Here is a 15,126-nt window from a genome sequence, read left to right on the forward strand (position 1 = left end):
AGGATCGATAGCGAGTTAGGCCAATGCGGGTCGCGGGTCAATAACGGGTCGATAATGGGCGGGCCAACAAATTATCAATCTAAATAAGTGTTGGACGAAGCCATAATTGAGTACATATGAATACGAAAATATGTATGTAATTTTTTACATAATCTATTTTCTCTATGTATTAAATTGTAAGAATATTTTGGCATTATATTGACCCTATCTAATAAGGGCCCTGACTATTAAAGACCTTGTCTATTAAGGGCCCTATAAGCTTGGCCCTAACCCTATTAAATCGGGTTACTCTGTCAAATAACCAAGTCAATCAAATAATAAAAGTCGTATAGTCAAAATTTGATCATAGACCTTGAGTATGGGCCATCTACTTTTTTTATAGGATCTTGATTATAGAATAGAATAGAATCTACTTTTTTGCTTTTTTATTTTTTTGCAGCTGGAAAAACAAGGTACAACTTATATAGCTGATTAGCCTTTTTTGCTAGGGTCTAGGTCATCTCTACCCAGTTTCTGTCTACTTTCACACATAGACAAAATGAGAAGGATCTTGAAATTTACCTAATAGCATCAATAATTAGACGAATGTAAGCTAGAGCTAAGTTCGGGTTGTTGATTAGATGAATCACTTCTAGGCTGTCTGTCTTTACAATCACTTGGTTCCACTTCTCTTTTGCTTGATGTAGTCCACTCTCCATAGCTCTGCACTTTTCTTATAGCTTATCACTAGCCACAATTTTTGTGGCTCCAGAATCCTGAAGTTGTTGTCCTTAGGTTATATACCATCCTACAGCTGCAGTAGGAGGTCTCTTTGTTTTTTTTTTTTTCAACTTCCAAGAAGAATCAATCTGGATTTGGAGAATAGAAGATGATAGCAGTTGACCTGTTCTCCAGATCCAACACTTTTGTTTTGGAGGAGAGATCTTCTGTTATGTCCTGTCTTCATTGCTAACTGTTACAATCCAGCGATGAAGAAGCTCTTGTGTTTCCTGCATTATCAGACTAGGATTTGGGTGGATCCTTTTGAATCGAATATATGGTTTCTGTGTAACCAAATAGCCCGTAGTGTTACCACAAATTCAGTCGCTCTTTATTCCATCTTGCCATCCTATTGTAAGAGAACAGACATAATGCATGTTACCCAATCTCTAATATTTTGGTTTCTATGTGGAGCTGTCCTCAGGCCTAGAGAGCTAGCAGCCTAGATCCTCGAGGAGAATTCACAATCTCTGAATAGATGCTCTTGTGTTTCTTGGTGTTCTCCACATAGGGGACAAACCTGCTCTACTAAGATGCCTTTTTTTTAGGTTCTCAGCAGTTGGAATTGCTTTGTGAGTAATTTTCCACATGAAAATTTTCCAATTAGGAAGTAATTTTCCTAGCCAAACTTTCTTCCAAAACTAGGTTAAATTACCCTTGGTGTCTGAGTTCCTTTCTTAGAGCCAATATCCTGATGACTTCACTGAATATGTTGCTGATCACTATTACATTTTTGACCAAATGCAACGGCCTAATAAAGGCTAATACAACGGTATTCTAATTGCCGTTGCAATAGAGTAGGCTATTGCCACGGATTTAACACTAATGTTCTTAGAGGTATAGCTATTGCAACGACTGTAAAGAACCGTTGCAATAGCCTAGCTATTTTAAAAAAAAATGAGAGCTATTGCAACGGTATGTTGTATCATGAAAAAATTTAGAATGAAGCGCGCATTTTCCCTCTATTTTTTTCACCAAATATTTAGAACAACACGTTTCTTTAATTTGCTTCCCTCTATTCACAATTCTCACGTACAGTACCTTTCCTCTTTTTCTCCATTTTCCCCATTCTCAATTTCTCATCACCATTTTCCCATTTTCTCCATTTCTCCATCTTCTTCATCCATTTGGTTATCTTCTTCATCCCGCAATCTCCTAAATCGTTCTAACCTTCTATGATTTTTCTGCTAGATTATAGAGTTCCGTTTGATTATTGCTCGGATAAGTTATTGGTCGGAGGTAAATCCTCAAATTCTTTCTCCTTTTTTTTTTTCTCCTCTCTATTCCATGCATCATCATTATTGCTTGAATTGAGACTTTCTTTTCCTTAAATTCAATCAATTTCAAGTTTCATGAACTCAATTTTAGGGTTTAGTTCTTTTTACAATGTCAATGTAAATTGATTTTGCAAAGACGGCGGTGTAGTCGGGTTTTCTGGTAAGATCTGCAACCTTTGATTTGATTATGCAATTGCAATTGTTACAGCTTGCAATTGATGGGTGGAATACGAATTGGGTTGATCTTGCTTAAAGTTGGTGGGTCCACTACTTGTGCTATCTTCTTCTTCATTTTTTCATGGCTAGTTTTCTATTCTTTTTAATCTCTTTCTGATTTTAGCGATTTTTGATGATTTTTGGTAATTCCCTTTTGTTTTGGTTTGTTAGGGTTTTAGGAATTTGAATTTGATATAACTGTGTTGTGTTGTAATTTGGGATTATTGGTTTATGTTGTTTATTGGAAAGGTAAGAAATTTGTTTTACTAGAGTGCTCTCAACTATGATTGATGGGTGGAATACGAATACTCGAATTACAGCTTTTTTCGTGGTGTCGAGTTGGGGGTGATAATGTGAATGTAAAGCATGGTTATTGTGTTTTAGAGTACCCATATTTGCCTTAGGAAAAAGACGTGGATGTCAAGATAAGTGAGAAATGTGTGTTGCTGAATTTGCTATCAACTACTGGTATGTATGCTGGGTGGAATGTTCAGCTGGTTTCGTGGTGTTAATTTTGTAGATTTATGTACTGGCTACTGAGAATATAAGATAGATTGTACTGGATTGTCAAGCTTCAAGCCTTCAAGCTTTGTTCTTGAGTGTTTCTTCCTTTTCGGGGATGACTAGGTAAGGACGTAATGGGTGGTTCAATTTGGTTTTGTATTAGGTGATGAATTGTAATTCATCAAGTGTTCATTGGATATTGTTTGTTGCTGAATGCTGAGCTTTTTGTCTGATGGGTAGTTTTTGGCCAGTGTACATACTCCCACAATTCGCTCCTTTTGTATTATATCATGCATTTGGAGGTCTGGTCCTAAGTATGTTGTTTTAACGTAGATCATGAAATTTTGGTTTTGCTACTATTTAGTTGAATTTTGTACTTTTGATCGTTGATTTATGATTTTAAGATCTGACACATTTAGTTTATTGGTTGGATCGTATGATTGTAGTGATTTTGTTTGTAGATTTCATATGTGTTGTTATGTTAATACATGACCTAAGTTTGTTGTGATGGAAGAGTATCGATATTTTGTATGTTTTCAATATTAGAAGTATGATATTTGAACAAACTAGGAAGTTGAACCATAATTTATCATAATGTAATAGCCAATCAAGTTCTAATGTGACATGTGATCATGATGCATTAATAATCTATAGCATCTAGCTGATTCAAAGCTAAATTTAAGACTGATCAGACTTTTTTTTCCACTAATATAGTGGTAAAGGAGGTTTTTGTTTTAAGGAACAATGGACTTACAATGCAAAAATGTTCTGGACTACAAGATCCATAGCAAGTGTCAAAAGTACAATGTTAGATCTTGCGTGGTTGGAAGATTGAGTTTCAAATTTACTATCATTTGGATCCAATCTTATTTATTGACGATGTTTTCTTCGGTTTATCAAACTACCTCTTTTACTTTGTAAATGTTTGTATTTCAGAATATGTTGAAGGATACATTTGCTGATTTTACTAAGCAGAAAATTCTGTCTCAGTCATTAAATGTGGTCTCGAGCTTCTTGGTGTGTGAGCATAACTTTGAATACTAACTTTTGTTTTTTTAATCTAGTGCAAGTCTGTCATTGAAGTTCGTAATGGCCTAACTTTCCTTGACCTTATAGTTAAGCAAATTGAGGTACTGCATTCTCCTCTTTATATATATATATATATATATATATATATATATATATATATATATATATATATATATATATATATATATATATTATGATTCTTGTTGGCTCTTACCCTCTTTTAGATGATACACAGAGCCTTAACAGCAAGTATGGATCCAAAGTGCCTTTGGTTCTGATGAACTCATTCAACACACATGATGATACACTTAAGATAAAGTACCCTTTTTTTTTTATGTTCCGTGCTGTTAGACTTTTATCTCGTGGAGCATCTTTTCAAGACTTCAAACTCATTGCATACAGATTGTTGAAAAATACGCCAATTCAAATGTTGAGATTCACACATTTAATCAGGTATGTTACTCCAGCCGAGTTGATGCCTCTTGCTTTAGGTACCACAGTATGGTGATGTGTTTCCTCTAATCATATCTTTACTCACTGGATTTTAATTACAATTCAGAGTCAATACCCTCGGCTGGTTGTTGAAGATTTCTCGACATTTCCATGCAAAGGTCAATCCGGCAAGGATGGATGGTATTATTTTACGCTGATATTGGCCTCAATTATTTGCATGTTGTGTTTGTTGAATGTACGTAGATGCTTACAATCTATCTCATCTCATATATGTTCTGTATTTGGTATAAAATTTGATCTGATGGAATATATATGTACTTTCTTTTGTTGAATTAAATTTTTGATTTTGGGAGGTGGGTTTTAGAAATTAAGAGCGAATATTGCCTGGTTTTTTTAATTTTGGTTGATATGCTTCTATTTGTGGGTTATGACTTTTGATTGTGAAATTGAGTTGATTGTGAAAAATTCATGTCTAACTGAGTAACTACATCTATAACTAATTTTTTCACTTATATATTCGAGGGAATTTTTTTCTTCAAAAAAAATAAAAAATAAAAAATCAAGGGAATTTTTTATTTTTAGTATGTTAGTCAAGGTAGGAGAGAAATGGGGAGAGGAGAGAAAACCGGTATGGGGCTCACCATTGTTAAATAGCTAAATGAAAAAATCATGAACCAATAACGATGTGATTTGAGTTTAGGATGTATTAAAAGTTTAAATTATTGATTTAATCCTTAAACGATGGTGATTTTTCTTGGAAAGTGGAAGTTTTGCTTGTTATGTTAGGGTGATCATATTAAGCTATTGGTACATTTGGTAGTATTTTAGAATCAAGAGTATCATTGTGTTGAACTATAGATTATGCTTAGTAACTCGATTTTAGTTTAAGATGTATAAAAACTACAGAAGCACCCAGCTGGCAGTCTGAGCAGAAACAGCAGCAGAAGCAGTAGCTTGGGCAGCAGAAACACAGCTGGCAGAAATAGCAGCAGACATAACCAACAGCAAGGACCTGCAGGCCAAAACCAGCAAGCCACGCCAGCAACACCTCAACAGCATTCCAGCAACACAACACCAGCAATACAGGAACAGCAAGCACCAACAACAGATATCAGCAGCAACAGGCTGGAAAAAGCAGGCTGTGGCAGAACCAGCAGATAGACAAGGAGCAGCTGACTAGCTGAAGACCAGCAATGCCACAGCAACAGAATCCAGCATCAACAACCATCACCAGTACACTAGTGGCAGCACCTGCAACCAGCAACAGGCTGGACAAAACCAGAACAGCCCCAACAGCAACTTGCACACACAGAGCTGTAAAGCAGAAGCAAGCAAAGACTTTGAATGCATATTAATAAAATTCTAATTTAATTTTGTAATTTTCCTTATAGGTAACAATGTACAAACTTTGAATTCATATTAATAAAATTCTAATTTTTTTAAAAAAATTCTTATTTTAATTGTATTATTATTATTATTATTATTATTATTATTATTATTATTATTATTATTATTATTATTATTATTATTATTATTATTATTATTATTATTATTATTATTATTATTATTATTATTATTATTATTATTATTATTATTATATTATTATTATTATTATTATTATTATTATTATTATTATTATTATTATTATTATTATTATTATTATTATTATTATTATTATTATTATTATTATTATTATTAATTATTATTATTATTATTATTATTATTATTATTATTATTATTATTATTATTATTATTATTATTATTATTATTATTATTATTATTATTATATTATTATTATTATTATTATTATTATTATTATTATTATTATATTATTATTATTATTATTATTATTATTATTATTATTATTATTATTATTATTATTATTATTATTATTATTATTATTATTATTATTATTATTATTATTATTATTATTATTATTATTATTATTATTATTATTATTATTATTTATTATTATTATTATTATTATTATTATTATTATTATTATTATTATTATTATTATTATTATTATTGGCATTAGGTATAGTGAACCGTAACATTAGGGTATATGCATTGTGTGACATTAGGTATAGGGAACCGTGACATTAGGTATAGGAAACCGTAGCATTAGGTATTATAGCTATTGCCACGGCAATAATGTTGCCGTTGCAATAGGTATTGATCTAATGCCACGGATCATTGATGTCGTGGCATTAGGTGTCATATGCCGTTGCATTAGACCTATTGCAACGCCAGCAGATGCCACGGTACATGGCCGTTGCATTACGCCTAATACCACGGATTTTGATGCCTAATGCAACGGATTTGAGGGTTGCAAAAGATAAAAAATGTAGTAGTGTGAAGGGGTATGGATCTATTCATACTTATCTATTGCCGTTTGTGAGGGGATAGGGATCGAGAGGACTTTTTGTGCATCATCAAATTCAAAAAGCCTTCTCACCAGAGCCACATTCCAAGCTTTACTTTCTGTCATGAGCTCATTCACCTTTGTTGGGGGAGTTGCACTTCTGAGTTGTGGTTTGAACTTGCTTATTGAATCCCCTGCCCAAATGTCTTGTTCTATGCTAATACTCATGCCATTCCCTATAGTTCTTCTTATTCCTGCTTTTAATGAAGAAATGCTTTCTACCAGGCTTCTAGCAGCGCCTGATTTTAGTTTCCTTTACTTCAATAACTAAACAACTAACATCAACTAACCAATAGAGCAATGTGAGAAAGAAGCAATATTGTTTAGTAAATTTGTATTGAACCAAAAGCAAATATTTTTACACCCTAAGCCAAGAAACGAATTTGTATGGACAATAATTAATCATCATTGTAGGGGTGATTATAAGATTTACCATTGTAAAAACAATCAACAATTTTATAACCAAGTTTTACACATTGTTTTTATTATTGTTGGGAGATAGGAGTTCCTACCACCCTTATGTTCTGTCACTATTTCAAACAACATCAAATGTTAGTATTTTGTTCTTTTTATGCTCATATCACTAGCTGAGCTTATTCGATTTACACTACTCTTACTATCCTTATCGGATGCCAATTATGAAAGAAGATAAATAATGTTTGTCCACTTGAACAAAGACCAAGATTTAGGCCATCTGACCATACACTAGCTTTTTGTATGTTGAATTGAAATTATATTTATTGATTAATCTGACTTATGCTGATTGTAATTGATATCAATTGATGAGCTAGGACAACAATTTTTAATAAATGAAACAACTTTTATTTATACACTAGAGTTTTTGTCGGCAAAACGTACTGTCAAAGCTTGTTACTTTTTTGCGGGTTTGAGCATGAGATTTGATACTAAAAACCGACACGAAGTTTGATCACCTTTAATACACAGACCCTTTATCTTAACTACTAAGCCAATACCTCATTAATATGTCATATGATGCAAATGTATCAAATTAAATGGTAAACAAACAAAATTGGTATAAAAAAAAAAAAAGGAAAGAAAGAAAGAAAAGGACCAAAACGCATTAATGAGAAACCAATGACATATAACAAAAACAAGGTCCAACCTTGTGGACAAATCCACGTAAGAAATAAAAGCCTTAAAAAGGGGTCCATCTTCATGTGGAAGCCCATACTACACTCATGTGCTCAAGATTTACACATTCTTTGCTTCTCCAATTTGTTAGGTTGATAATGATAGTAACTCTAAACCATATTAGGTCTGCCTCCATTATTGTTCATAAGAGTTGAGACTTAGAAAACAAAATAAATTAAGTAGAAGAAGATATATTGACATATGATAAGATAGGACTCTACAATTTATGAAAGTGATATATGAAAAAAAAAATTATTTATCAAAAAAATATTTTTACAATTTCTTTTTTTAAAAAATACTCCTAGATGAGTTTGGTCTGGCCAATTTGTTTATTTCATAACATACAAAGTATATAAAAAAGGAGAAAAAGATTGGATACCCTTGAATGTGACATTGACAACCATCTTTAGTGTCCCCTTGGCTCTTACGGTTTTGTAGAAGAACCTTTGGCAGGGAATTTGTGTGGTTACAAAAGAACAGTCCCTACCAAGGTGAAGGGTATTTACAAGTTTACAACTCACTAGGCTGCAGTCCATATATGGCGCAGGATGGGTGCCCTTCCTTGGAAGGTAGTTTTTAGCATCCATTACCTTAAATTACCCATTGTCTATGTAAATGGTGCTACGAGAATGGGTGTAATTTGACCAGTTGTTTAGATATGTCTAATCATATGTTTGGGTCAAGTCATGTCGGATCTATGTATGTGTATCCTTTTGAGTCGAATTGGTTTCTAGTCAAATAATAATAATAATAATAATAATAATAATAAGACTTCTTCCGTTATTTTTTAAATGCATCATTTGCAAAATCACGAACTCCTGGACAGTTTTTTAGAAGACACATGTGATATGAGTGATAAGTCCTAATTTGTACACATTTTAGGTGCATATCTACGCTCATTTGCTTATAGATTTAGAGGTCTAAGGTGCGTATTTATATTATTTGCTTAAGTTGTGCTCTACTACTCTCCGTTTGTGTGTTTTGATGAATTTTGGGTGACTTAGATGCAAATGGATTATGGTTGGCCAATCTTGAGTATAATAATCATGGAATATGAAGCTATCTCGCTCAAGGATCTCTACTCATGTCTTTGAGGCGAAATTGGGACTGAATAAAGCAAAGCATTGATGATCAAAAGTCTTGATGAATATGAGTTTTGTCCACTATATTGATCATAACTTATGATCTACAAATGATAATGGAGTGATTTTAATTGGGTTGGAAAGTAGGCTCTAAGAGCTTTCCAACGATATATTACACGCCTCAAACAAAGCTTCGGATCTCAAGTTATGACTGATTTTAGACAAGCTATGCGAGCAGCAGTGAGGCACGGACCTGTCTCATGTTGGCACGTTCATGCCATGACGAGTGAGCTAAGGCACGCCCATGCCATGACGAGTGCTAGAGTAGATTATTATTCTAGTGTTTGGTTGAAATCTAATATGATTGATACTTGATTTATTCTTTTAAATTCTCAATAAATTGTTTATATTGTTCATACTTAATTGCTTGTACTTATGCCAATACTAGATTAGAGATAATTAGTATTGTTATTATTCCTTTGTTTTAACCGCAACGTGAGTTGGATTTTAACAGATTTGAATAGATCAATACAAGGGTCTGAAGTTCATCACGAGAGTCGTTGAATGAATGATTAGGAAGTTAGAGTAATGTGTTTCATATCTCTAATTTGCATGATTCCACGAGAGTATGCTTGATTGTGATTAGGAAAGCCATTGATAACTCGAGAGACTTTTGTTACTATTTAGGGATTACTTTTCCTTATGAACATATAATTGATTGGTTGGGGTAGGAATTTGTCTTGTATTGATTATACTAGCGGTAATACTTAATTCTAGATGTTTTAAATATTTGATTTCCTGTTTTAGTAGTTTGGTAATTTTAACCCTATATTTGATTGAGTTAAATGTAATACCCCATATTTATATACTTATATAAATTTAAAGTATTATTTTATGACGTATTTAAATAATTTGAAATGAATTATTTATAGTATTTTAATATTTAAAATGGTGTATTTAATTAAAAAACCCATTTATTATTTATTTATATGGTTTGAAAATATTTTATTTTAATATTTTTGTAAACTTTGAGGCATATTTTAAATTATAAAGGAGTTTTAAAGTCAAAAGAATTTTGAATAAAGTCAAAAGACCAATTTGAGTGGAAGAGGGAATCATTAAGGGCAAATAGGGAATTTATGTAGGATGAGGGTTTAGAGAGGAGTATAAAACTATAAATACTCACCCAAAAGCAAAAATTGATTTTTACCCAAGGTGATAATTCCAAAGAGGTAAACTCTTTCTCCCTTTCTCTCTTATTTTTCCTCCTTAATTCCCCTCTCCCTCACCTCACACATGCCTCCCACAAACACCACACGGTGGCTGGCCAACACCACCACTGCCACCCACCAGTCGACCACCGCCACCAGCGGCCATCGGCGTGGAGGGTGGCAGCAGCCCCCTCCCCCGTGCGTGCGTTTGTTATAAAAAAAAAACCTTCTCTTTCTTGCTTTAAATTAACCTATAGCTCTAATTAATTATTATATTGGGTATTGTGTGATGAAATTATATTGTTTTTAATGATGTTTAACATATGTAATTTTTAGATTTGGTTTTTATATGAAAAAGCCCCAAATTAATAAACCCTAGGTTTCTAAATTGATGTTTATTGAAGGAAATTAATTGTGGTTGATTAATATATATTATGAAAATTAATATTTTTAAACTAAATTACAGCAAGTTTAAAGGTTTTTATATTGCTGGAATTTTTATATAGAGGCTAGATTAAAGTGTTTTATAAAAAATTTTAAGTACTCATTAATTGGGAATAAAAGTAAGTGGTTCTAAATAATTTTCAGCATGTTTTAGAAGGTTTAAAAGTGTTTTAAAGAGTGTTTATATTGCTGAAAATTTAATATGAATAGGTATTAATGTCTCTATTGATATTTATGGGTTGTAGGAGACTTCCAAGTGAGTGTAGTCGTAGCGATTTTGAGATCATATTCGAGGTACGTACATGTACTTGATATTCATTAAGCGTATAGAAGCATGCTAGTATTTATTTTGGTTGATTCTAAATTAGTATGTATCATGCTAGTAGTTGGTTGGAATTGGTGAATTGAATTGGTGGTTTGGTGAAATGTTTGTGAAGCACAATTGGTTGAAATAATTTATTTATTGGTATTAGTGGTATCGAAATATTGTTATTGAACCATACTTTTATTATTGGCATGTTTAAAGGCTTAAATAATTAAACTAAATGTTTGATTTGGTTTGGAGTATTAAAAGTGAATTTTATTATGGTTCATATAATTTTTATTGATGCTATAAGCATGGGAATTGAGCTATTTAAGTGTCTATGTACACGAAGAATAATTTATATTTTGATGCCTAAGTGAACTTAAGGTGTTTCAAGCACCGAGGGATAGGATTTTTGGTGCATTATGCGCTTAAGGTGTTTTTCCACACTGAGGTAGGTTAAAAAGGGTTCAACAATAACTTATTTGTGATCACTAAATGTTCAGGAATTAAATTGAATTGTTTGGTTGATTGAATGAATTGTATTGACTGATTGTTTTGTGGATTGAGAGTCATCACCTAGTTTTAAAAAACGTATGTCACGTAAAGTGAAAGGGGTTACGCACCAAAACTCTTGAAACGTATACACCTTGAATATGAACATATGGGGGGAGTTATGCGACGTTATATTTGACCATAACTTCTACTGGGAGTGCATGACGTTGTATTTTCCTTTTTATTATGCACAAGAATTCTGCCACTTACGAGTGGTTCTTTTTATATTGGCACGGTTAGCTCCCGTGTTAGTACCCCTTTATTGGGGCAGGTTAAGGGGGAAACCCATTCGATGCGTAATCAAATAAATAAGTAATTGAATTATCTATTTTAAGGAATTGTTGTTGTATGCTTGTAAACAGGTGCTAAAAGGTAGGTTGTGTGTTGCTAGGTTGTAAGCATATTAGTGTGTTTCGTTTACGCTTCTTATGTACTCAGCATTGCTGATTGTGTGTTTGTCTGTTTGTTGGACTTGTCTTTATCTTGGCCCTACGATGACCTATTTCTAATGGCGAGTACTGGGGAAGAAGTAAAGAGAAGCTTTTCAAGTGATGCGGCATATTCATGTTGGGGCATGAGTGAAGAGCGAATCTTATTTAGTTTCCATGAGGATATGATGTGTTTATTTGCTTTGAATATTATTTATTGCTTGTGAGACTAACACAAATGAGTTTAATTATTTGGCTTGGGTTGAAAAGGGCCTACAATGGTTCCAAATTATAGGTTGACTTTGTTTGATTTTTATTTGACTTTGGTATGAATTTACTTTTGTTGGTTTGACTTGAGTTGGGTTTTACGTTTTAAAAAGTATTTTTGAAACGAGTATTCCGCTATGTGTCTTTGATAATTGCCTTAGCCGTTATCATGGTGGCAGTAATGTCTTATAATTTCGTATTTTGTATTTTGAAAAGGGCGAAACAGGTATTTTAAAAGGAAGGAATTTCTAGGGTGTTACAGTCAACTAGTTATAATTCATAGCAACCTAATTAATAATGATACTAACTTCTCTATGGGATCGACCCTGAGTTACCCTACTCGATTTGTTAGGTTTTTATTATTTTTGTTTGGTGTGTGACCTCTATCAATGAGACACTATAAGAGATAAAGAATATTTATTGTAACTAAGAAGGAATTGAAGTGATACATCTAATAATTTGAAATTTCTTTATTTTGAAAGTGATGCATGACATGTATCTTAAAAAAACAGAGTTTATGGAAACAAAATACTCCTCGGAGTGTTAGGGTAGGGTATCAAGATGTCCTAGAAACTAAGTCTAAGTATTGTCCAAATGTCCTTCGGCTCCGCCTAGGAAAGGTATGTCTGAGAGCTCCGCCTTGCATAGGTATGTCCGAGAGCTAGGACTGCAAAATAGAGAAGGTTAGCTGCTCCGAGGGTGTGACCCACGAAAGCCCTCTGATGCTTAAGTCAGCGAGTGTACTTTCTAGAGAGAGAAAGTAGAGATAGAGAGTATACTTAGAGAGAGAATTAGGAAAAAGTTCCCATCATTAATGAATGATGAGTTATTTGTAGTTGTATTTTTCAGGTGGCAAAATTGTACTTGAGTGGAGAGATTAGGGGTAAATATGTACTTTGCCATGACTAATGATGGGCTGGCTCATGGAGGGGTATTTTTGTCATTTCTGGTCACTGGGCTTAGGACAATAGACTTTGCCCAAACATTTAGCCCCATGCGTGATATGTGAACGAGATCACATGAAGTTCGGATGTCACGCGGAATGAGTGAAATTGAGGCTAAAAAGTTGTCATGTGTGCCAGAATAGCTTTTTAGGCGTACTCGAGGGATAAAACGAGCCCCAAGCGACTTGCAAAGGTGAATACCAGCACCAAGCAATGCATAAGAGGTGTTTTAGTTGCAATAGCTAAGCTGTTTTGAGAAATCGTCTGAGAGCTAAGCATGATAATTGATTGACGGCTTGCAGACAACTGAGAGCTTCTTTCTTTTTGTATAATCTTATGAGGGAAAAGCCCCTTTATACTGATGAAGGCATGATTTATCTTGAATTTAGGACAAGCTTGTATTGAGAAATAATTGATGATAGTTGAATGTTAATTAGCTTGTAATTAAGCTTAATCTTTCTTTAGTGACATTCTGGGCTCAAGTATCACTGAAGCCCACCTGACTAGGGTTTTTATGAGATCACTTATCTCCTTTCATTATATGAATTCCCACCTCACTTTCACTTGCTTATACTTCCCTTAAAGATTCACAAAATCCTCTCCAATTTTCTCCCAAATTCTTGAGAATTTAAGTGTTCAAGTCACATCGCTCGGGTTCATCCAAGTTCATCAAGACCTTCGAAGGTATGTGAAATTTTTCTATCTTTTGATTCGTATTTTGTTAAATCCGAAAGCATGTTTGTGTTTGTGTACTTGAAATTATCGAATTTTGAATTTTCGGCTTGGTATGCTTGTTTTTGCCGAATGTCGGGTTGAATTGTTAGGCTTAGCTGAAGTTTATCCTTGGTTTGTATGTGAGTATAGCCCGAATTTTGAGGGTTAAGATAAGCTAAGCCGAGGGAGTATGCGTGCTATGCCGAGGGGATAAGAGAGCTGTTAGGTTGAGGGAGGCCGAGGATATAGTCGGGTGCTCAGCCTTTCTTAGCTTGCTATTGATATGCGGGGATGTGGGCGTAGCTAGAGTATGATGCAAGGCTTAGCAGAGGGAAGTGTGAGATGTGAGCGTGTTTGAGTGAGGCCGAGAGCTTAGAGTTTTATGACGCTAGCAAGCCGAGGGCATGATTTGCTGAAGACCATTGCTAGGCCAGGCTGAGAGGTACGAGCCGAGGGGGTATATTGGTAGGCCAAGGCATGGGATGCCGCAATGCCGAGGGATATGCCAGCAGGCCAAGGGCTTGACATGTGCCTAGCCCAGCTGTCGGACCTTAGCTGGGATTCAATTTTTTTTTATTTTTTTATTTTTTAATTTTTATAGATGTGCTATCGAAGGTCGAAGGGGTGTAACAAAATGTAGAGGGGGTAGACCCTCTTGCCGAGGGCTCGGCCTGTCGAGCTGACCCCGTGCACCAAGCTGAGGGATATGCCCTCAAGGCTTGGCGCTCAGCTTTACGCGTCTTTATGTGCCGAGGGCCTAATTTCCGAGGGGGTAGACATGCGCAGGCATAGCAACAGGCCGAGGGAGTATGCGAGGGTTGAGGTACAACTGGTCGAGGGCCTAGGCATCAATCCTAGCTCTCGGATCTAGCAGGGATGATGCTGACTGGCCGAGCGCTCGGGGTGCTTTACAAGTGAGTAGCAGGCCTAACTGAGAGCTCGGCCGAGAGGGTGAGTAGAGCGTGCGAGCGAGGTCCTCGGCCTATGCCCGATTTATGCCGAGGCCCGCCCTAAGCTGCAAGTAGTATTTTAGCGAGAAGAATTCGATGTGATGAGAGCATATACCGAAGGGTCAGATTTGAGAGCTCATGCTAAGGGGGTTGATAGGCCGAGCGCTAGGCTCTTGCTTGCAATTCAAGTGCTTGTGGTAGCGCTTTGCAGAGGGGTTGCTTTAAGGCTACTGGGGCCAAGAAGTGCCGAGAGCCCTAGGTAACAAGATGTCGAGATCAAAGGGCTTGGGGCATTCTGAGGCCCTCGATTGGCTAGATGTCGCGAACCCTAGGTGCTCTTGGGCCGAATATTATCCCATTTGTCATGAAGAAGGCTTTAGCTTGTTAACTCAAATTTTCCTTCTTTCTCCAA

The 15,126-nt window shown here is 34.8% G+C and overlaps 1 long non-coding RNA gene across 7 annotated transcripts; it reads left to right on the plus strand.

Moving 5' to 3' along the window:
- Window positions 1-348: 348 nt before the first annotated feature.
- LOC110707238 lies at window positions 349-5,212 on the plus strand. 7 transcript variants are annotated; one of them, XR_002508452.1, is made up of 6 exons: window positions 1,640-1,998; window positions 2,245-2,294; window positions 3,821-3,886; window positions 4,021-4,238; window positions 4,345-4,418; window positions 5,122-5,212. It is a non-coding gene; the product is annotated as an uncharacterized LOC110707238 (long non-coding RNA). The 7 variants fall into 7 exon arrangements; XR_002508451.1 differs by having other exon boundaries at window positions 349-1,998; window positions 2,245-3,886; XR_002508455.1 differs by lacking the exon at window positions 2,245-2,294 and having other exon boundaries at window positions 1,646-1,998.
- The last annotated feature ends 9,914 nt before the right edge of the window (window positions 5,213-15,126 follow it).

Source organism: Chenopodium quinoa, unplaced genomic scaffold (genome assembly GCF_001683475.1).
Source record: "Chenopodium quinoa cultivar QQ74 unplaced genomic scaffold, ASM168347v1, whole genome shotgun sequence".
Classification (NCBI taxonomy): Eukaryota; Viridiplantae; Streptophyta; class Magnoliopsida; order Caryophyllales; family Amaranthaceae; genus Chenopodium; species Chenopodium quinoa.